This window comes from Gorilla gorilla, chromosome 7, assembly GCF_029281585.2.
Source record: "Gorilla gorilla gorilla isolate KB3781 chromosome 7, NHGRI_mGorGor1-v2.1_pri, whole genome shotgun sequence".
Lineage (NCBI taxonomy): Eukaryota > Metazoa > Chordata > Mammalia > Primates > Hominidae > Gorilla > Gorilla gorilla.
The window spans coordinates 135,686,818-135,710,870 of NC_073231.2; the positions used below are offsets into that span (position 1 = coordinate 135,686,818).

At 37.8% G+C, this 24,053-nt stretch overlaps 1 protein-coding gene across 14 annotated transcripts in view; it reads right to left on the minus strand.

Moving 5' to 3' along the window:
* Positions 1 to 24,053, minus strand: part of CYRIB (CYFIP related Rac1 interactor B) — a 175,266-nt gene that overhangs the window by 57,853 nt on the left and 93,360 nt on the right. For 8 of the 14 annotated variants that reach the window (XM_031013746.3, XM_031013737.3, XM_031013742.3 and 5 more), the window contains one exon: positions 2,828 to 2,866. The gene's annotated coding sequence lies outside the window, so the exon portion shown is untranslated. Of the gene's footprint in view, positions 1 to 2,827; positions 2,867 to 4,011; positions 4,099 to 24,053 lie in introns of all 14 variants that reach the window. The other 6 variants (XM_031013744.3, XM_031013736.3, XM_031013740.3 and 3 more) reach the window with 1 other exon arrangement.

Sequence of the window (24,053 nt, forward strand, 5' to 3'; positions counted from 1 at the left end):
TTAGCTAAGTATGCCATTAATTATTACAGCTTCTAGTTTCACAAAGCATATAAAAAGGAAATGTTTATATAAAGCAAAGTTCAAATCACTAAACCACTTTGAATTTTTACTGTCAACCTACATAACAGAGAGAGGATCACAAAGAAAAGATGTTTATTTCAGAACAGAGCATTGCAATAGGAATATGCATAACATAGTAAACTATGCCATACATATTCAGGGAGGTAAAGGAAGACAAAGGTTTTTAAAGGAAAAACAAGGGTTATATAATAGTTTTGAAATAAATATCCTTAGCTACAAAGATCAATAACAAGGGTGACACCAGTTGGAGGCTGAACAGGCAGTTGCTGGGCAGATGTCCTTGCAGAAGTACTATTTTGTGTAAGGTGGTGATGGCCTTTGTGCAAGGATATGGTCTTTGTAATCTCTTTCATTATCAGGCATACAAGTGTGAGAACACTCTCTTCACAGCCTTCCCTGGCTCTGTACACAGCTTCCCTGGGTTTCCTTAACATTAGTAACTCCATTTTGATTCTGAAGACTTTCACTACCACATGTCTAAAGGCGCTAAGAAAACGGAGAAAGGGGATGACAAAGGATAGAAAATCTGAGCCCAGACTAAGGGGTTTGTGAAATGACTTGAATGAGCTCAACTCCCTAATTTTATGAAAGAAGGGAAATAAAGACTAGAGCAACCTGGTGACTTGGACAAAACAGCAAATGAGTAAAAAAAAATGTGGGGCTTAATCCACTGGCTCTGGCAGTGCAGCTTTTGAGAACCTCTTTAAAACATGGCATCAGGGCCAGATGACATCAAAAGAATTAAGTACCACCACAACAAAGGAAACAAAAACGAAAGTCACGTTCCCAGCTATGTCCCCTTTGAAATGATTGTTAATGCTGTTTTTGCTGTTAATCAAACTTTAACAGACCTGACATTCAATTTGTAGTCAGTGTCAGCTGCTGGGCAAACACTGGGATTCGGGGACATCATTCTAGGCTCTTTCTAGATCAGGCTGAAACTTACCACCGTACAGCTTAAACTACTGATGGAACTGCAAAACAGCTGGTGACTTTCTGCAAGTCTCTACCTTTTTCTTGTTTTCAGAACACAATTATCAGAGCACTACTATTCGTATCCTTCCTATGGCAATGATGGTGTTAAAATTTTGGTGTCTCATACTGATATTTGGGTTTTGGGAGGGCGGTTTTTTTGAGACAATGTCCTGCTCTATTGCCTAGGCTGGAGTGCAGTGACACGATCTAAGCTCATGGCAACCTCCACCTCCCAGGCTCAAGCGGTTCTCGTGCTTCAGCCTCCTGGGTAGCTGGGATTACAGGTGCGCACAACCATGCCCGGCTTGTATTTTTAGTAGAGATGGGATTTCGCCATGTGGGCCAGGCTGGTCTTGAACTCCTGGCCTCAAGTGATCCACCCACCTCGGCCACCCAAAGTGCTGGAATTACAGGCGTGTGCCACCACGCAACCAGCCCTGATACTTGTTTTTTACATATTTACTTCATGTTCTTTGAAGGCAGGCACTTGCCAAGGCTTAACACTTATTTTCTACTCCCTTTCTCCACAAAATTTGAGACTACAGCCTGGGACTACAGGCACACGCCACCACACCTGGCTAATTTTTTGTATTTCTAGTAGAGATGGGGTTTCTGTTATTACGGACCAGCAAACAGAAGCTTCTTCAAAGCTATTTCACAAACTTCTAGCCTACATCATTAGGATACCTTTTTTTTTTTGAGAGACAGAGTATCTAGCTCTGTTGCCCAGGCTGGAGTGCAGTGGTGAGATCTTTGCTCACTGCAACCTTCCAGGTTCAAGTGATTCTCATGCCTCAGCCTCCCGAGTAGCTGGGATAACAGGCAGGTGCTACCATGCCTGGCTGATTTTTGTATTTTGAGTAAAGATGGGGTTTCACCATGTTGGCCAGGCTGGTCTTGAACTCCTGACCTCAGGTGATCCACCCACCTCAGCCTCTCAAAGTGCTGAGATTACAGGCATGAGCCACTGCGCCCACCCTTGTTTTTGTTTTTTGAGACAGGGTCTTGTTCTGTCGCCCAGGTTAAAGTGCCGTGATGCAATCTTGGCTCACTGCGGCCTGGACATCCCAGGCTCAGGCGAGCCACCACGACCGGCCTGATGAGCTAGTTTTGAAAAAATATACTCTGTTTATAACTAAGAAGAACAGGGAAAGGGATTTTAAGCTAGTCATTTTCACTTAAGAACACAAAGTCTGCCTGTAAAAAAAATTACATTTTGAATACTTAATAACTTGTTATAATTAAAACAATTGCAGGATTACAAATGTTTCAGTACTCAGGACCCTTTAACAGTAACTACCTTTTATGGTAACGATTCTTTGTTTCTAAAAAAATTTTTTTTTAAAAAAGGACCAGAACCAGTAACGGAGAGAATTCTTAAGATTATGTGTAAAGTGTCTTCCCTTCTGTTTTCAATGAAAAAAAATATATATGTACATACATATACTTTAAACTACTAAAATTATGGCTTAGAACTTTCTTGATCAACTATACTGGTGACAGCTAAAATGACTTAATTCAAAGGAAAACACATACCTCTCCTATTGAAAGAAAGCTGTTAAAAAAAGTTCTAATTAATTTACATTTTCCCCACCAGGTCCTATTCTAAGCCAAAAACTAAACAATCAATATTTCCTAACAACATTTTTAGCAACTCAATATTGTGTATAGAACATTTCCCTTAAATTATATATAGTTAATATTAGTTTTTATTGAAATCATAACTTTTCATTTATATTTGAATAATCATTTCCCCCAAAGACATATTTACCTTCAGCCAGTGCTGGTGATTCTGTCCTTGTCCTTCTATCTGTTTAAAGAAAGAAAAAAAGGAAGAAAGTCTAAAACATTATTATACTTTAAAACAAGTTTTTATTACAGTTAACTTTAAAGTTTACAAATGCCATCACGCACGTGCACATTTTATACATACACACATATATTTATTTATTTCCTTGGATTACCTCAACCACCATTTATGGAGGACCTATTTAGAGTAAGGCATCATATTAAGCCCTGGAAACAATAGGTAAGACAACCCAGTTGTCACCGTCAACATACTCAGAGAGTAAAAAGTGTACGAAGACAAGTACACAATTCTCATCATAGCTTATGAAGCAAAGGGTAAGAAAAGGAAAGTTAGTTATTCCTCTTTAGTCTTACAGCAGGGGCCTAAAACTATTAAAAGAGGCATATTTATATTTCTTATCACAGTTTAAGTTCATTCAGTTTCAATGTATTAATAATCAGTTTTACTCAAGGTATTAAAATCCTTATTCCGTGACCATAACCTATTATTTGCCAGGGACACATTTGGCAAAATTCAAGTGAACCACAAAGCCCTCTCTAGGATTGGTTTTATTATTTCACTCATTCATTCATTCATTTCTGTGGAGAGAGGGTCTCGCTATTTTGCTCAGGCTGGTCTCCAATTCCTGGTGCTCAAGTGAGCTTCCTGCTTTGGCCTCCCATAGTGCTGGGATTACAGGCATCAGCCACCATGCCGGGCTTGGTTTTACTATTTCAAACACACAATTTTAGGTAAAACGGAATCTTCAGAATGAGTATAACTTTGCAAATAAGGTTATAAGAAGCAAATAAAGACATTAACCCCTTGGAGAAGAAGGTATGGATCACTCTATCAGGAAAAAGCCTCATGTTTTCACTCTAGCTGAGGTACCTCCTTCTGATTGTACTATCTGTGGTTCACCTTCTGCTCTGGGGCTTTGCAATATGAGACATCTACAGAAATTCTTCAGCTATCCAGAGATATAAACAAACCTGAAAATTTGAAGGTGTTAACACCATGGGCAACCCTTGACCAACGAGAGATGGGATCTAGCAAATAAATACCACCTTCTTCCCAGCAAAAGGCATATCTTTATTGCTTTCTCACAGGGCTTCCTCAGGATCAAGCCCCAGTTGCTCACAAAAGTGAGCAGCTCAATAACGCACCCTTGGATTGGTGTTCCCTCTTTCCTAGTTCACTTGTTCCAGTCCTTCAACTTCTGTTTCTTGCTAACAGGTGTGCAAATGAATTACCTGTAAGAAAGCACCCATCTCAGTTTCTGCTTTTGGAGTGAAACTAGGTCAAGACACTTGATTTCCACGATACCATAATCCCTTTTCATCCTACCTCACTGCATGCTCCTTCTTAATTTCGACTACACTTTCTTGCACATCCCATATTCCACCCAAACTCTCACTACCTAAAATCCTTGTGCCTACTATCTCCTACTAACTCAAGGCAGAAGATTCTGTTGCCTAAGCATTATCAGATCTACTGCTACTTCATATTGAAGAGACTAGAACAGAGGTTGCAAAAATGCACATGGAGTTGGCTGGCTGAGGCCACCTTAGGTAAGTGTTAACCAGGCAAATAAACATGTGTGTGTTTATCTAAATGGTGCCACTGCTATCAACATGCCATGCTAAAAATACAGGTGATACAGAGCTCAATATCCATGTAAAACAGATTTTAGACATTAGCAACTAATGAAATAAGTCAGACACTCAATAGGCCAAATGAAACAGTCTAAGGGCTATACGTGGATGAACCACCAGTTTGCAACTTCTGCTCCAGAACCTCACGTTGTCTACAATTTATTATTTAATTTAATTAATTAATTTATTTATTTGAGACAGAGTCTCACTCTGTCGCCCAGGCTGGATTGATTGATTGATTGATTGATTGATTTTGAGACGGAGTCTCACTCTGTCACCCAGGCTGGAGTGCAGTGGCGCTACCTCAGCTCACTGCAAGCTCTGCCTCCCAGGTTCACGCGATTTTCCTGTCTCAGCCTCCCGAGCGGCTAGGACTACAGGCGCCTGCCACCATTCCCAGCTAATTTTTTGTATTTTTAGTAGAGACAGGGTTTCACCATGTTAGCCAGGATGGTCTCCATCTCCCGATGTCGTGATCTGCCCACCTTGGACTCCCAAAGTGCTGGGATTACAATCTTTCACTTTTCTCTATGAGTCAGTTCACAAATGGCAGTCACGTTCAAAGCCTAATTAGTTCTAGCTTTTCTCAAAAGCTTGCCTTGGATCAATATTACTAGAAGTGAAATGAATAAACACTTTTTTTTGCGTTTTCTGCCAAAGATAAAATTTCCTTCACTAAGGCCCACTGCAGGCTCCCAGAAATAAACAAAACAAGTGGCTTGACTGACCACTTTTATAAACCACAGCAGAAAAAACAGTGCCACTTTGCATAAAATCATGGGGGAAAATTCAATTATTTATTCTTAATAAATCAAGACACAATAAAACACTTGTAACTGTATTCACCCTTAGAAATCAAATATCAGGTCATAAATAGTAAATATTAATTACTATTTAAATTGGATAATCCAGGCACCTAAAATCTACAAACCTAGAGATTCCTCAAGTTAAGTGTTAAAATTTACTTGCCTCCATACAAACAAATGGAAGAACATTCCATGCTCATGGATAGGGGAAAAATCAATATCGTGAAAATGGCCATACTGCCCAAGGTAATTTATAGATTCAATGCCATCCCCATCAAGCTACCAATGACTTTCTTCACAGAATTGGAAAAAACTACCTTAAAGTTCATATGGAACCAAAAAAGAGCCTGCACTGCCAAGTCAATCCTAAGCCAAAAGAACAAAGCTGGAGGCATCACACTACCTGACTTCAAACTATACTACAAGGCTACAGTAACCAAAACAGCATGCTACTGGTACCAAAACAGAGATATAGACCAATGGAACAGAACAGAGCCCTCAGAAATAATACCACACATCTACAACTATCTGATCTTTCACAAACCTGACAAAAACAAGAAATGGGGAAAGGATTCCCTATTCAACAAATGGTGCTGGGAAAACTGGCTAGCCATATGCAGAAAGCTGAAACTGGATTCCTTCCTTACACCTTATACAAAAATTAATTCAAGATGGATTAAAGACTTACATGTTAGACCTAAAACCATAAAAACCCTGGAAGAAAACCTAGGCAATACCATTCAGGACATAGGCATGGGCAAGGACTTCATGTCTAAAACACCAAAAGCAATGGCAACAAAAGCCAAAATTGACAAATGAGATCTAATTAAACTAAAGAGCTTCTGCACAGCAAAAGAAACTACCATCAGAGTGAACAGGCAACCTACAGAATGGGAGAAAATTTTTGCAATCTACTCATCTGACAAAGGGCTAATATCCAGAATCTACAAAGAATTCAAACAAATTTACAAGAAAAAAACAAACAACCCCATCAACAAGTGGGCGAAGGATACGAACAGACACTTTCAAAAGAAGACATTTATGCAGCCAAGAGACATGAAAAAATGCTCATCATCACTGGCCATAAGAGAAATGCAAATCAAAACCACAATGAGATACCATCTCACACCAGTTAGAATGGTGATCATTAAAAAGTCAGGAAACAATAGGTGCTGGAGAGGATGTGGAGAAATAGGAACACTTTTACACTGTTGGTGGGACTGTAAACTAGTTCAACCATTGTGGAAGACAGTGTGGCAATTCCTCAGGGATCCAGACCTAGAAATACCATTTGACCCAGCCATCCCATTACTGGGTATATACCCAAAGGATTACAAATCATGCTGCTATAAAGACACATGCACACGTATGTTTATTGTGGCACTATTCACAATAGCAAAGACTTGGAACCAACCCAAATGTCCAACAATGATAGACTGGATTAAGAAAATGTGGTACATATACAACATGGAATACTATGCAGCCATAAAAAATGATGAGTTTATGTCCTTTGTAGGGACATGGATGAAACTGGAAACCATCATTCTCAGCAACCTATTGCAGGAACAAAAAACCAAACACTGCATGTTCTCACTCATAGGTGGGAATTGAACAATGACAACACTTGGACACAGGAAGGGGAACATCATACACCGGTGCCTGTTATGGGGTGGGGGGAGGGGGGGATAGCATTAGGAGATATACTTAATGTAAATGATGAGTTAATGGGTGCAGCACACCAACATGGCACATGTATATGTATGTAACAAACCTGCACATTGTGCACATGTACCCTAGAACTTAAAGTATAATTTTAAAAACTATATATATATGAAAAAAAAATTTGCTGGCCTCCAGCAAGACATAAGTTATTACTTCAGACCATTCTGTCAACCATGTTTACAGCTCTGTAGTATTTCAAATGATGGTACCTTTGATGGCCTGGTGCAGTGGCTCACGCCTGTAAGCCCAGCACTTTGAGAGGCCAAGGTGGGTGGATCACCTAAGGTCAGGAGTTTGAGACCACCCTGGCCAACATGGCAAAACCCCGTCTCTACTAAAAATACAAAAATCAACCAGGCATGGTGGTGCATGCCTGTAATCTCAGCTACTCGGGAAGCTGAGGCACAAGAATTGCCTGAACCTGGGAGGTAGAGATTGCACTGAGCTGAAATCACGCCATTACACTCCAGCCTAGGTGACAGAGTAAGACTCTGTTCAAAAAATAAATAAGTAAGTAAATGGTGTTGAAATAACTCCATGGAAAACTAAGACAGACCCTTCTCAAACTATACATTACACATGGATTCGAGTTTAATTTCTCAAAACTAAATCTCAGAAAATAGAACAAAGAATCTTACTTATCTTTGGAGGAATAATATGCTAAAATATAAAGCACTATAAAAAATTTAAAATGGAAAGATGAATCAATCATGTAAAAATTAAAGATAAGGGATACCAAAATGTCTTAAAATAGTACATGGGAGTGTATATAAATCACATGAAGACAACAGAAAAAAATAAATGATAATTTGTAACAGGGAGGCAAAACAATAAATTATGAAAAAAATGTATACTCCCTAATAATAAAAAGCAAATATAGTAAAATGGTTTAGAGAACTGGTTCTGAAATGAGATAGGCTTGGGTTGCATTTCCAATTATTTAAATTATTAAGTTATTTGAGCATCTTTATTTGTAAAATGCAGATTTTCACTTAAATTAGGTTATCTATGCATCCTTTTCCTTTGTAAAAGAGCAAAAATAAACTCAAAGTGTGTAGATTAATGGAAATGCTAGTTTTGCTGAACATGGTCATTACCTTTTGTATTTAATATTAAAATTACAATAATATGTATCTCTCTACTGACACTAAATCTCAAGTACAGTACTCTTAAGAAAACCATGTCTAACAGCACCAGAACTCAAACACCTGAGGATTCCTCTATGTCATCCTACACCATGCTTACTATCACAAAATAGTTTGATCAGAAGAAAGCACAATGGTTACATTAAGAGCCTCCCTCCTTGATATACCTAGAACTACATTTTCTATATAAAAACAAATATCAAGGCATATATGATACATATAAATCTTAATACTGTGCAAATATTAATACTAAATATTAATACAATATCAATACATTCTTTTTTTATAAAGATTTTTTAAAAATGTTTTTAAATAAAATAGAGATGGAGTCTTGCTATGTTGACCAGGCTGGTCTTGAACTCCTAGCCTCAAGCAATGCCCTCATCTCAGCCTAGCAAAGTGCTGGGATCACAGGCATGAGCCACCATGCCTGACCAAGAAATTCTTAATCTCTATTGTAAACCCATGCTCCAGAAGATTTGAAATACCAACATTTCTAATTATCTCTAAAGTTTTTTTTTAATTACCTCCAGGAAAAAGTAAATTGCAGTAACAGTTGCCTAGGTAATGCCAGGCTTTCAGAACATGACTTGATTTTTGTAGAGTCTAAAAAGTTTTTACAATCTTAATTTTCCCCTTTATTATAAGGGTAAAACATGCTCACTACACAAAATACATAAAGAAAGTGGAAAGAAACAAGTACCACTACCTCTAATCCCACAACCAAAGCTTTAACAATTTATTCTCTTCTAATTTCTTTTATGTATATTTTTATACAATTTAACACCCTTTCTTTGTATTTGTACTGCTTTTTATCATTCACATCATAAGCAATATTTTCACATCATTAAAAACTCTGCCAAAATACCACTTTTAGTCTTTACATACCAACTCATCATATGGTTGTACCACATTTTTTCAAGCATTTTCTCACTGCTGGACATTCAGGTTTTTCTAACCTTTTGCTCTTTTAAACGATGCTATGCCCAAGACTTCCACAAGCACATAAAGACTTTGTGAGATTAGAAGAAGTTATCCCAGTCTAATATAAAAATGTTTATGAACTATTATTTTATCACACAACCTCAACAACTACACAATATAGCTCTGCCTGGGTTGGGGTTTAAGAACCCCAGCAAGCAAACACCCTGGCTGTGCATACACATGCCCCTGCACACAAGGGTCACACTCTTGCCTACTGACAAACATAATCCCTGAACATTAAGGCACATAAACATACCTAAGCCAGTGCCAGGCACCCTTGCCCCAAATTTCTCAAATGAGACTACCAGATCAGTTTCTGTCAGACTGGAGTGGTGGGCAAGTTAGCGAAAGACATCACCTCAGGGGATGCCTGGAGTCTGGAGCTCAGTCTGGACAAGACCATGCTGTAACCACCTGCATGGACAGAGTGTCCTCACAGGAGCTCTCCAGAGTCTTCGCATGCCATAGGTGCTAGCATGGGTTTATGTACCAGGCAACTTACTGTAACCTGGAACTCCTGGCTCCAACATGTGGCCAGAAGGCCCAGAATCCCTTCACTCACCCATGGTCTTCTCAAAGTGACATGTCTATCTCATGTCTGATACACCCACAGGTGTGGCACCCCTTGTGCAGAGGGCCATGTGAACACCTTGAATAATTATCTTAGCTATGAACATAAATCTTTGTTGAAACAACTTAAAAATGTTTAGGATACGTCAAGGTCTTTATACCTAGTGCCAAATTGCTGTCCAAAGATACATTCTAATTAACACTACCATCAGAATGATGCACTGGCCAACTTCACAGCATCCTTGACAAGTGATGCCTTTTTTCACTTTTTTTTTTTTTTTTTTTTTTTTTAAACGAGACAAGGGCCAGGTGCAATGGCTCATGCCTATAATTCCAACACTTCAGGAAGCTGAGGTGGGAGGATCACTTGAGACCAGGAGTTTGAGAACAGACAAGACAACATAGCAAGACCATATACACACAAAAAATAAAATGAACAGCCAGGTCTAGTAACATACAACTGTCATCTCAGCTACATGTGTGGCTGAGACAAGAGGATGGCTTAAGCCCAAGAGTTCAAGGCCACAGTGGGCTATGAGTGCCACTGCACTCCAACATGGGCAACAGAGCCAGACCCTAATTCTAAAAACAAACACGGTCTCGCTCTGTCGCCCAGGCTGGAATGCAGTCGTACAATCATAGCTCACTGTAACCTTGAACTCCTGGCCTCAAGGTGTTCTCCCTCCTTGGCCTCCAAAAGCGCTGGAATTACAGGCATGAGCCACCTTGCCCGGCCTCTCTCCCATTGTTTTGTTAACTACTGAGGCCAGCTATTTTTTCCTCCACAATTGTGTAACTTAGTCCTTCCCATTTTCTATCAAGGCCTTATGTATTTTTAAGGAAATAACTATCAAATCTGAACTTCCTTGATCAGATACTCAATATAAATGTCTAAAGTGAGGTACAGTCTTTTAAAATTGTCCCTTTCTACTCAGCTGCCTTTTTCTAAGTACTTCCTATGTTTTAGACACTGTACTGCATGATATATTTCACATAAGCCTGTGAACCTAATAGGTTAAAATTAAACCCTTTTCATTGATGAGCAATCAGAGGCTTTAAAAGGTTAAGTAGTTTGTCCAAGGTCATGACTAGAGGGTAAGGAATTGGGAAAAGGAGGGGAAGGGACAGAAATGAGGAAGGGAACAGAGGGAGAAAATTACTTTTCAGGAAACAATCTTGTTCAATATTTATTATAATATTCCTTTCCGTAGATGTGATTTCTTGTAAAACAAATACTACTTTTCCACTAACTTCTTTTATTGTAAAATTAAAAATGATTCTTTAAAAAAATAACCCACGGCCGGACACGGTGGCTCACACCTGTAATCCCAGCACTTTGCGAGGCCAAGGTGGGCGAATCACGAGGTCAGGGGTTCAAGACCAGCCTGACCAACATGGTGAAACCCTGTCCCTACTAAAAATACAAAAATTAGCCGACTGTGGTGGTGTGCAAAAAAAAAAAACAAAAATAAAAACAAACAAAACCTACAACAGCAATAATGCTGTTTTCAATTATGAAAAATCTGAGGCAAGGGCTAAATTAAAAGGCAAGAGCTAGATTAAGAGGCTCACCAGGCTTTGAGGACATTATACAGAACCTTCTTACTTCTGGATCTCCTGGTTACTGTCAACATCTTGCCCTGATTACTGACCATCTACAATGGGACTTTTCTGATACTTCAACTCAGCTAAGTTTTGCAACATACAGCCATGGAGAGACTGCAAAATGCATTTTTGATGGCAGGTGCTGCAATCGTGCTAACCTAAAGATTCCACAGGTTTAAGATACGTTCTGTGAAAACAAGTAAGTACCTTATTTTGCAGCTCTATAAGCTCAAACTCTGTAAAATTAAATGCTAGTTAAAAGAAAGAGTTTTTAGTGTTCATTTAATCTACCCCACATGTTCAAACCCCCTTATAACATTTACACACATAATTTTAAAGGAATGGTAAATACAAACAGAGGTAATAACATAAGGCAAATAAAGCTTTACAGTTTATATATATACACGTTCCAAATTTACCCCAGGTTCGATTTCATAAAAGATCAAATAGTTGAATTTATACATCCTGCTAAATATATATATATATGCTCCAAAATTATCTGAAGTTGCAAATTGCACTAGCACTGAAATGACCATTCCTTCCAGCTTCTCACCTGCTTCACCACTCCCCCAGTACCACTCTCTCCACCTCTAGAGTCCAATGCTGCAGTTATCTGAAATTACAAAGTTTTTTTTTTTTTTAATTATGACCAAGTTTGGCTTATCTGAGAAGTGCAAGGTTGGTTCAGAATACCTACTGTTTTCACCACCCTAACAGATTAAAAGAAAAAAGCCATATAATTACCTCAAAAGATGCACAGATGCACTCTGGGGTTGGGGGAAGGGGAGGACTGGGAACAGAGAAGGTGCATCTGAATGAAAACAAAGACTTGGGTTTTTTTAAATTTGCCTTTCTTTATTTTTATTTTTTTATTTTAGAGACAGGGTCTTATTAGGATGCCCAGGCTGGGGCTTTCTTTTCTTGCAAGTCATTTTTTTTTCAAACAATTCTATATGATAATCAACAGGATGAACTAATGAAGGCATATTAAAGAGTGGTTCAGGTAAAATGATTCAGTGAATTCCTAATCTGTGTGTCATGTTTATGGTGACAGAAAACAAGTGTGTTCTCTACTGCTGTTAAAGTTATCTCTACTGCTGATAAATTTAAATACAAAGCGCAAAAGTGAATCCTACAATGCAATACCATGACTTTCAGGAATCTGCTCCACTTTTTTTTTTTTTTTTTTTTTTTTGAGACGGAGTCTGCTCTGTCGCCCAGGCTGGAGTGCAGTGGCGTGATCTAGGCTCACTGCAAGCTCCGCCTCCTGGGATCACGTCATTCTCCGGCCTCAGCTTCCCGAGTAGCTGGGACTACAGGCGCCGGCCACCACGCCCGGCTAATTTTTTGTATTTTTAGTAGAGACAGGGTTTCACCGTGTTAGCCAGGATGGTCTCGATCTCCTGACCTCATGATCCACCTGCCTCAGCCTCCCAAAGTGCTGGGATTACAGGCGTGAGCCACCCCTGGAATCTGCTCCACTTTCAAAATCATGCCTACATAAGCAGAAGCTCTTGAGATAAACCTTGTCTTTCCCCACAGTGTTGTAATTACAGTAAAAGCTTTTCCATAATAATCAGAACTAGAAGTTGTTCAATTAATTGCAATTATTGATAGAAACATTTAAAATGCATACACGTGCATTCATTAGCTAATCCTTTTTAAGAAAACCAAAGCACATTCTTCAATGACAAGCCATTGCTAGAGTATTTTCCAGCCACTCTGATCCAATGTTTTTGTAGAAATTACCAGAGGAGAAAAATATTTTTTTAATTTTTAAAAACTTACAAAGTGCAAATTCCAATTCTTCACAGACTACGTGTGAACAGTTTATGAACCAGTGCTGGTTTGCAAAGTGCGCTTTGAGTAGCACTAGTATAAATAAAGCACGGGCTCTGGAGCCAAACTGTGAGGCTCACCCTTGGACAAGTTTCTCTCTCTCTAGTGGGGATAATATTAATACCTACCACCTAATTGGGTTATTATGAAGATTAAATAAGAATATGTCTAGCATTTAAAACTGTCCCTGCCAGATAAGGACTCTATAAATGAAAGTTGATATTACTATCATTATTACTATTGTATAGACCATAACCATAAATACACTTTTTCTAAAATGTCTAGTTTTTGTCTTTTTTAAATGTAATGAGAAATGAAGATACTGAAAATACAGAATTCTTTATAGTTTTATCCTTTTCTCCAATTTTTTATATCCTGATCCATGCCCAATCATATCACTTCTTTTAAAGTGAGTCACTAGTCACTGCAAACCTGTTATTCACTAAATGTACAGGCTGCAGAGCATGTAGCTGTGTTACTTCCCTGTCCCCAGTGACAAATCCATGAGATACTTTTTTTTTAAATGGGCAACTGAAGGAGAGGATTTGCCAACAAAGACGAAAGTGAAGCAAAGAAACAAAAGCGATAATGCTGGAAATAAAATTCTAATGGAATATAAATGGAGTTACAAAAGAAAGAGTTGACTGTGAGAATGTTGACACCGCTGCCAACAGGGAGACTAAATATGCTAAATATGCAGCCAGAGGAACCTTCTGAAGGTAAACTGATCAACATAAGAGAGTGGTTATGGTGAAAAGGATGACAATGTCTCAGAGGAAGTCACGCCAGCAAAAATCCTTCATATTAAAGGAACTTTTACATATACTTCTTGATATTCACGATGTAATGGATAAAATGTTTGAAGCTGATTCAAATTTAGAAGTATTAACAACTTGTCCAAGGCTTAGAAATGATGCTCACTCCACACCGTACAACAGGGAAGAAGAAACCAGGCACAGTTCTAATTACTCTTGAAAAGATTTTTACAAATAAATAAAACACTTTAGTTTTCAAGGTTTAAATTACACTGTACTAAGTAAATACTAGTTTTACTGTTTTATCCATTTCCCTATACATTTTGCAACAATGAGAGTATGTTTTGACGAAAATTTCTAAAAATCATGAACAACATAATTTCTAAGATTGCTTTGCAAAATTTAAGTCTGCACAAGTATTTTTACATTCCACAGCACAAAATGAGAACTGCCTGTATACAGAACTTTTACAACCTAAGAAGGAAAGCAACTGAATCTAAAAACAGGCAAAAGATTTCAACAGATAATTCACCAAAGTTAAATGGACTGCAAATAAGCACTTGAAAAGATGCTCAACACCATCAGGCACTAGAGAAATACAAACTGAAAATATAACAGATGGCTAAAAAAATACTGTAAATGACCATACCAAGTGCTGGTGAGAATACAGTGCAAATGAATTCCTATACACTTGTGCAAAGCCACTTTAAAAAGTTAAATATACACCTTCAATATGACACAGTCATTCCATCTACGTATTCACCCAAGAAAAATGAAAGCATTATGTTCATACAAAGAATCATACACTAATGTTCATAGCACTTTACTTGTAGTAGTCTCAAACTGCAAGCAACCCAAATGTTCATCAACAAACGAATGGACAGACTGTGGTATTTCCATATGCTGGAATACTATTCAGCAATAAAAGAAACAAGTTACTGACACATCCAACAATAAGTATAAATCTCGAAATCACTATGCTGAGTTGAAGAAGCCGGATATAAAAGAATATATATTGTATGAGTCCTCATATATAAGATTCTAGGAGTCAAGTCTGGGCAACATAGTGAGACCCTGTTTCTAAAAAAATTAATTAATAAAAAAGTAAGATTCTAGGAAATGCAAACTAATATTATAAGGACAGAAAGGGCACAGGTGGTTGACTGGCGTCTAGGGGCAGGTAGGGTGGATAGATTTGAAGCAGGCAGGAAAAAACTTTGAAGGTGATTATGTTCATTATCTTAATTGTGGTGATGGTTTCATGGGTGATTAACTATGTTGAAGCTCCACAAACTGTATGCTTAATAAAACTTTTAAAAATGGTCCATGGACCATCTGCATCTGCCAAAAATGTGGATTCTCCGGCTTGCCACAACCCACTAAATTTTGTGGGTCAAGCCTGAGAAATTGCATTTTCCAAGATCCACATTACTCTAAGGTATGTATTTACTCTGTAATCTAGAGGATCTAGAAGTCTAGAGTCTCCAGAAGAACTATCTCACTGAAGCTTTAGAACTTAAGACATCTTATTACATTCGTATTTATATTTTAACTTTGAAATCTGATATATAGGTGATCTCTGAAATAGTTCAATAAAAGAAAAGCCCATAGAGACAAAAGTTTTAAAGCTAAAAATAAGCTTTATGATTTCAATTTAAAATCATATCTTGTCCCAATTCCATTTCACAAATGGGGAAGTTGAGACCCAGAATGGTTAAATTTGGGCAGAGTCAGTAATAAAATGCAAATCTTCTATTCTACTTTCTTCTGAAATGAAATTCTATCCAACTTTCTTCTACAAAGGCTTCTATTCCTTTGCTTTCAATTTCTCCTAAATTCATATTTATTCTTTGTCATTTCCGTAGCTCAGATTTTTATGCTCTCACTTCTAACTACTGCAATAATCTCCTAAATGGTTAACCTACTTCTGTAGTTCTCTCCCCACTTTATTTCTATCACACAAATACCTGAGTACCTAATATTAGTCAAGCACTATAAGAGACACTAATTTTATCTCATCACTGCTCTATTAAAAAAAAAAAAAAACTTCTAATAGCTCCCAATACTCTTCAGGATACATTCTCAAACTGGCACACTTAGGAATGAATATCCATTCTGATTTCAGGCTACTCCTAATAAACATGCTACTAGAGCAGAGCCCCCTAACAGCCTATGCTCATTCCAGTCCTGAAATCTGTTTCCTCCTAAAAAGGCATTCCTTTCTTCCTTCTAAAAAGATTCTTATCCTTAAAAGGCCAATTTAAAGCTATTCCTACTTTCAACAGGCTTTTCCCGAGGACTCCAGCCCACATCAATCCCTATAATTCTAAAGCATTTTCATCCAATAGTACACTGCTACTCATTGGTTGCAGATGTTAGCTGTATAACTGAGGGAAGATAAAATTTGTTTCTCAAGTCTTTTGTACCCTATTTAATATGCAGTGCTTAAGTATTTTACAATGAAGGGAAACAGCATAGCATATATAGGTAGAAAAGTTTTAGTCTAGAGGCTTTGAAACCAGTCAAATACCAGTTTGAATCCTAGTTCTGACAATTACCATAACTCAGGATCACACAGCTAGTAAGCATTAGTTTCCTCATTTGTCAAATGGAGTTAACAGACCTTACAGCACTGTTGCAAGCATTAAATAAGATTCAATGAGAATGCATGTTTACTGCTTAGGAAAAATCACAAACATTCACTTAGTTGTAGCTATTATTAGCAACACAGATTAAATATCCACCATGTGGCAGATATTGTACTAGGTTCTAGAAACACCAAACTGTTTAAGATTTAAGCGCTGATCTTAAAGAAGTTTATGTATTAATACATACCAATACCATTCATCCATCCAAGTTAGAAAACACCAGTCATCATTCTTACCTGTACTGTAAGACCTGAAAAACCTGACCATTCTATTTCCTGAAGACCTCTACTCACACAACCACTGAACTAGCAGTTCAAGCCAGGACTCCTACTATAGCCTATTTGGGTCTCACTGCTCCACCTCTAATCTTTTCTAACTAATTCTCCATAATGTTATTAGAATAATCCTTCTAATACAGAAACCTGATCACATATCTACACATCATCCTTCCCATTAGTCTATATCTGTAATTGTAATGGCATAGGACACAGAGATCTCAGGCTGACTCAATTCTTAAAAAAAAATTTCCAAGATTTCTCTTAAATATCTTGGCCAGATGCAGTGGCTCAACGCCTGTAATCCCAGCACTTTGGGAGGCCAAGGTGGGCGGATCATGAGGTCAGGAGTTTGAGATCAGCCTGACCAACATGGTGAAACCCCATCTCTACTAAAAATACAAAAATTAGCCAGGCATGGTGGCACGTGCCTGTAATCCCAGCTACTCAGGAGGCTGAGACAGGAGAAGTACTTGAACCTGGGAAGCGGAGGTTGCAGTGAGCCGAGATCGCACCACTGCACTCCAGCCTGGGTGACAGAGCGAGACACCATCTCAAAAAAGAAAAAAAGTCGTTTTTATGTATTGTTAAAGCAGCTTTTTAAGAAATTTAATTATTTCTTTAAATACTTCAGTTGTAGTTTTATTAGAAAATCCACCCTACTACTGCAGTGATTTAATAACAAAAAAATTGGAAAAAGAAAATCCACCCTACCTCGTATTACTTCATTTTCACGTGTTACGAGTGACCACTGGCCAGTACGTACTATCAATAATGGCTGCCCACCACAATTATCCATGGACCACCACCACCCTGTTTTTAACTATGCATGCCACAGAGCTACCACAGCAGATTCTTATTCACCAAGTCTACGGTACACCATGGTATTTGTTTTTTTAAGAAGCCACACAATGTTTCTAATATATAGCCAGGATTGCCCAATCCCAGATTGAGAAACTTTACATAGAAAAGTGACCAGATATGATAATATTGCTTTGTCTATCTAAAGCAGGGGTCTGCAAACCACCCACAGACCATGCCTAATCCCATGGCTTTTTGTTCTACCTGCACACTAGAATGCTTTTTACATTTTCTAAGGGTTGAAAAAAGAAAACAACAATCTTTATCCTGAAAGTAGTTAATGACTTCCTGTGGAAATAATACTTGCATATATAAAAAGTAACAAATTCATAATAATTCTGTCAACACCAAAGTATTGTTACAGACTACAATTACAACAGAAATTTAGAGAACAGGACAATGTGAGATAAAGGTATATTCCATGTGTGAGTTAAAAATCTTCTCTGTAGGCCTCACAGCACATCATATCACTCATCAAAACGCTGGACCCTTTCCCATGACTCAAAGTGGCTACCACAGGCTGTTCATTGTTATCATACTCTGCTCTGCACTAAGCACAATGCCTGAAACATCACAGTCTCCAAAGTACAGATGCTGAATGAGTGAATAAGCAAACATCATAAATAATATAAGTACATTAGAATAAATGCAACTCGTCTAAAGTTAAGGTTCCAAAAGGCTGTCATTCTGCTAAAATGATTTGTTTGGGGAAAAGAGAGATAATGAGAGGTCAATGTATCGTTAGCAGAAAACTGGTAAAATTTAGAAAAATATGTAATTTCTCTCATTAAAAATTAAATAAAGAGACTTCGAATGAAATACTCTAAGGTGTGTCCACCACCGTTTTACAGATACAGTTTTTAAATTATTTTATTTATTTTTTTAAGAGATGGGTTTTTGCCATGTTGGCCAGGCTTGTCTCGAACTCCTGGCCTCAAGTGATTGGCCTCGGCCTTCCAAAGTGCTGGGATTGTGGGTGTGAGCCACCGTGCCCACCCAACCTACAGATAGATATAGTTTTTCTGGACTGATAAAACTCAGTTGCACCAATAAGCATAGATAACCACTTTGGAGTGATATTATATATCTGATATGTGGTAATATATATTACCGCATGTCTTGGCAGCAATAAAACAATAGATTTTAAGACTATGAAAAATACTTTGTCACATAGTGTTAAAAACGTCCTCAAAACTCAACAAAGATCAGTTACAGACTCCCAATAGGCCAGACATTCTATGTATGGCAAAGTACAAAATGCTGTGTAAAAACAAGATCTGCCCTCATAAAGCTCATAGTCTACGAGATGACATGTAAACAAATTACTACAATACAGTATAATTAAATAAAATGCTATGCTGGAGTTCTGTGGTTAAACTGCTATGGGAAAACAGATGAGGGAGTAATTTCATTATGTCTAGAGGAGAATGTCAGAGAAAGCTAGAGAAGTGAGATGTCTGGGTGCCTTACATACTTAAAAAAACACCAGTACTACTAACAACTTCCAAAGACATTTTTATATGCTTCAAATTAAGTCAAATAACTTAATTTTAGGATTTATGTTAGCATATACACTAAACTGGAAAAGGAAAACCTTCTCCTATACAAAGCATTTTAATTACTACCTATGATTGTTAACAATGGGGTAACATAATAAAATAATACTAAAATCCTTAAGAAAAAGGCTTTATTGAACTGAGACTGAGACAACTCCAAGAATTCAGAAGAACACCGGGTAAGATTTTTCAGTCCTAATAAATACAAAACTGCACTGATTTCTTCAATAATTTCTATCCCGTTTGCTATCCATGTTTGAACCTTAATCTGTTTGCCCTTCTGTTATTTCTACTTACTGGATAGCTTATATAATTCCAAATTTGGACTATCAAGTCTGAACTTACAAACCAAATCAGGGGAAAACACTTTCAAAAAAAAAATGTAGTATTCTAAAAATTACTCTTTCATGGTCAGAGTATATATTTATGTAGTAACGTCTTTAGGTCCAGCCTGTTAAATGTCCTATGAAGTGGTTCTTTCTTGTCTATCTTCTCCTCTTTTAAAAACTACCTTACATGTCTTATGAGCTTGTCTCCCAAGTGCTCATTAGTAGCCACATGGAATCTAATGGGTTCAACAGACAAGACATCAATACACACAACTATAAATATATCATATCAGATAGGTTCATTTCTCAAAAGAGCTCATAATTCTTCGGTAGAAGAACTTTATTTTTCCTAACATTTAGAAGTTTCATAGAGATAATTAAGTAGAAATCATTCAGTATTTTCAGATTTTGGCTATTTCTTTATTTCCTAGACTTAAACATCTTAGTTTAAATGATTTTTAACAGATAGGCCCCCCCCAAACATAATGAGTGCCATAACTGTACTTCAACTGCTATGTGACAGACTTCCATATCATCAGTAATTTTTACCTAGGTATTTCAGACTGGAAAAGATAAATAAAATTTGATTTTAAAATAAATTCTGAAACCATTAACTCATAACATCCTGGATGTTTTACCTTCTGCTACCCTACTCATTCACTAATTTAATGCCTTACAAAAACCTGTACAGTTTAGAAATTCCCCTATCCCCTTTCATTTGATTTCCACCAAATGTAGGAGCACTTATGTATTCTAGATTTCACTGTTTAGTTTACTATTTGCAGTATCTAGGAATTTATTTTATCTACAGAGATAGATTTCTTATAATAAGAGACAAAATTTTAGTCATTTGGGAAGTAGACCTTGCTTCCTTGAATTAACAGAAAAAATATTAAAGTGCAAGAATAGGAAAAAAATTGTAAGTACTAAAACCACAAAAATGGAGAAAAATGTTGATCTATGCTAAATGATGTACAAGAAAATACTGATCACCGAAGTGAACAGATCAATATTTATTTTAGCCATTTCTTTCAACCTTCTTCCTAATGTACCTTTTACTCAGACATAAGTCTTATCTATTAAAAAAAAAAGTTAAATTGTATGTAGCCATCATTTGTCACCTTTGCAGTCCATATTGGAGAATGACTGTTAATGCTTCTTTTCAGAATCTGAGATTCATAACAATTTACTTATCTTTCCTCTACACTATTAAAAACTGAAACTAAAACAGGAAGGTTTTCTTCTTCCCTAACTTCTTGATAATAACTAATAGCTATTATTCAGATATACATTAATAGCCATTATTTGAGTGTATGTCCTCTCCTATGTTAGGCTACTCAGTGAAAAGTTTTGGGCAACCAGATATTCACATGGTTTCAAAGTATCACCAAACCGAGACCTTTTACAAGGTCTCACTCTCTCGCCTAGACTGGAGTGCAGCGGCACGATCACAGTTCACAGCAGCCTTAATCTCCCAGGATCACACCACCACACTCAACTAATTTTTGTATTTTTTTTGTAGAGACAAGGTTTCAGCATGTTGCCCAGGCTGGCTGACACCATCTTAATTGAGGGATAAAATTTAGTATCACCAAAAATGTGACAGACATTATATGCCTGATGATGTAATGCAATGGGATGTATTCAACATTATCCTATGTAATAAACTTGTCAGGTATATATAAACTGATTCTATTTATCAAGAAACAAAGCAGACAAATCTTGATTATGAAATATTTTCTATCAGACAGCTTGCCTGGATGAAAAGGAGCAGGTGTGAAGATTAAAAAAAGAAGAGGAGTTCAGTTTTGGACATGTTAAATTTGAGAGGCTTATGAGCCACCAATCTGAAGATGTTGAGAAGGCAATGATGGATACAGAAGTATGGAGTTCAGGGAAGAGGTCAGATCACAAATACTTTATCTACACCCCAGGACTTTGTATCCAAAGACCAAGGACACTTGAAATGGTTCACAGTGGCAACAGTAACAGACCAGTGGCCACAGTGCACTAACCACACTGTTATGGTAACATAATCTGGGCAGTATTTTCTTGCTGCTCATCTGCCTCTGGTTATTGCTCATTTTGTGAAGCTGGGTTCCCACTCTCTCCATCAATTCTATAACCTACCTGTCATCATCCCAACAAATTCCTTTTATGTCCAAATTACCTAGTCAGTTTCTGCTATTTGCAACCAAGGACCCGTTAATGAATTATGAAGAATATTCTGGTCTCGAATAGAAAACTGTAATTTCCTTCCCAATTTAAAGCCATTCCTACAAACAAGCAGAATTTATGTTACAAATACAACTCTGAAGTATAAATACAGATAATAAAGATATTCAAAAATTAAAGACGGTACAGATCAGTTTTTTGAGATATTTAAGAGGTCCCAGGATAATTAAAAAGAAAACTTTGTTTCAAAACATAAAATTTGAACATTAATATAAAAGTAGAACATCCAGAAAAAAATGGCAAAACACCAAGATCATTTTAAAAATATCAAATAAAGGCCGGGCGCGGTGGCTCACGCCTGTAATCCCAGCACTTTGGGAGGCCGAGGCGAGCGGATCACGAGGTCAGGAGATCGAGACCAGCCTGGCTAACACGGTGAAATCCCGTCTCAACTAAAAATACAAAAAATTAGCTGGGTATGGTGGCAGGTGCCTGTAGTCCCAGCTACTCGGGAGGCTGAGGCAGGAGAATGGCATGAACCTGGGAGGCGGAGTTTGCAGTGAGCCGAGATCGCACCACTGCACTCCAGCCTGGGCGACAGAGTGAGACTCCGTCTCCAAAAAAAACAAAAAAAGATGCTTTACTTTGCTTTATACATTCCAAACTACTCCTACTAAGAATAGTAATGAAAAAATTCTCCGGCCGGGCGCGGTGGCTCACTCCTGTAATCCCAGCACTTTGGAAGGCAGAGGTGGGTGGTTCACCTGAGGTCGGGAGTTCTAGACCAGCCTGACCATCAGGGGAAACCCTGTCTCTACTAAAAAAAACAACAACAACAACAACAAAAAAAAAAACAAAATTAGCCAGGCATGGTGGCACATGCCTGTAGTCCCAGCTACTTGGGAGGCTGAGGCAGAAGAATCGCTTGAACCTGGGAGGCAGAGGTTGTGGTGAGCCGATATCGCGCCATTGCACTCTAGCCTGGGCAACAAGAGCAAAACTCTATCTCAAAAAAAAGAAAAAGAAAAAGAAAAAAATCTCCACCTAAGTCTACATTTATGTATATATGTATGTTTGAGACAGAGTTTCGCTCTTGTCACCCAGGCTGGAGTGCAATGGTACGATCTCGGCTCACCGCAACCTCTGCCTCCCAGGTTCAAGGGATTCTCGTTCCTCAGCCTCCCAAGTAGCTGGGATTACAGGCGCTTGCCACCACACCCAGCTAATTTTTGTATTTTTAGTAGAGATGGAGTTTCACTATGTTGGCCTTGCTGGTCTCAAACTACTGGCCTCAGGTGATCCACCCATCTAAGCGTCCCAAAGTGCTGGGATTACAGGTGTGAGTCACTGCACCCGGCCAAGTCTACCTTTAGTCTCTTATTTCATACACTTCCCTCACACGTCAGTAAAACTACTTTTCATTCTTTCTGAAAACTTTTCACATTTCAAATCAAAAGTATAATTGTTGGCTATATTAAAGATTAAACATTTCTTACATCCTTGATAGTACACCATTTATGTACTAAACTCCCTACCTCCATTTAGTACTTTTAAGGAATACATTTTGAAGAAGTAAAACATGAAAAAGAGTAAAAACACTTAATAGGGAATATTTGCTTTAAGGAGGAAAAAAGTACGAATATATGTGAATATCTAGTATGTACCATGCATTCTGCTATAGATGATAATTTTTTTTGTAAAACACTGCAAAACCGGTGATGTTACCTTTTTACAAAAAGTAAATGAGGAAAATTAATTTCAAAAATTGGTTTAGGCCAGCTGCAGTAGCTCATGCCTGTATCCCCAACACTTTGCAAGGCTGAGGCAGGAGAACTGCCTGAGCCTAGAAATTTGAGACCAGCCTGGGCAATAAGTGAGATTCTATCTCTACCAAAAAAAAAAAAAAAAAAAAAAATTAGCCAGGTGTGGTTGTACATGTCTGCTGTCCCAGCTACTCATGAGGCTGAGATGGGAGGACTGCTTGAGACCAGGTCAAGACTGCAGTGAGCTATGATCATGCCACCACACTGCAGCCCAAGCGACAGAGTGAGACCTGCCTCAAAAAAAAAAAAAAAAGGCGGGGGGGGGGGGGGGGCGGGGGGAGGGTGTTACTTACCTCACATCAGTGCTAATAAGAGGTCAGTGTCAATAAGGGGTAGATCTGTTTCCAGAACAGATCTGCCTATCCCAAAGTTGATGCCACTTTATTCACAACAAAATGCCTCCATGAGTACATTCTTCTAAAAATTCATTCTCATTAATTTTTTTATTAGAAAAACAATT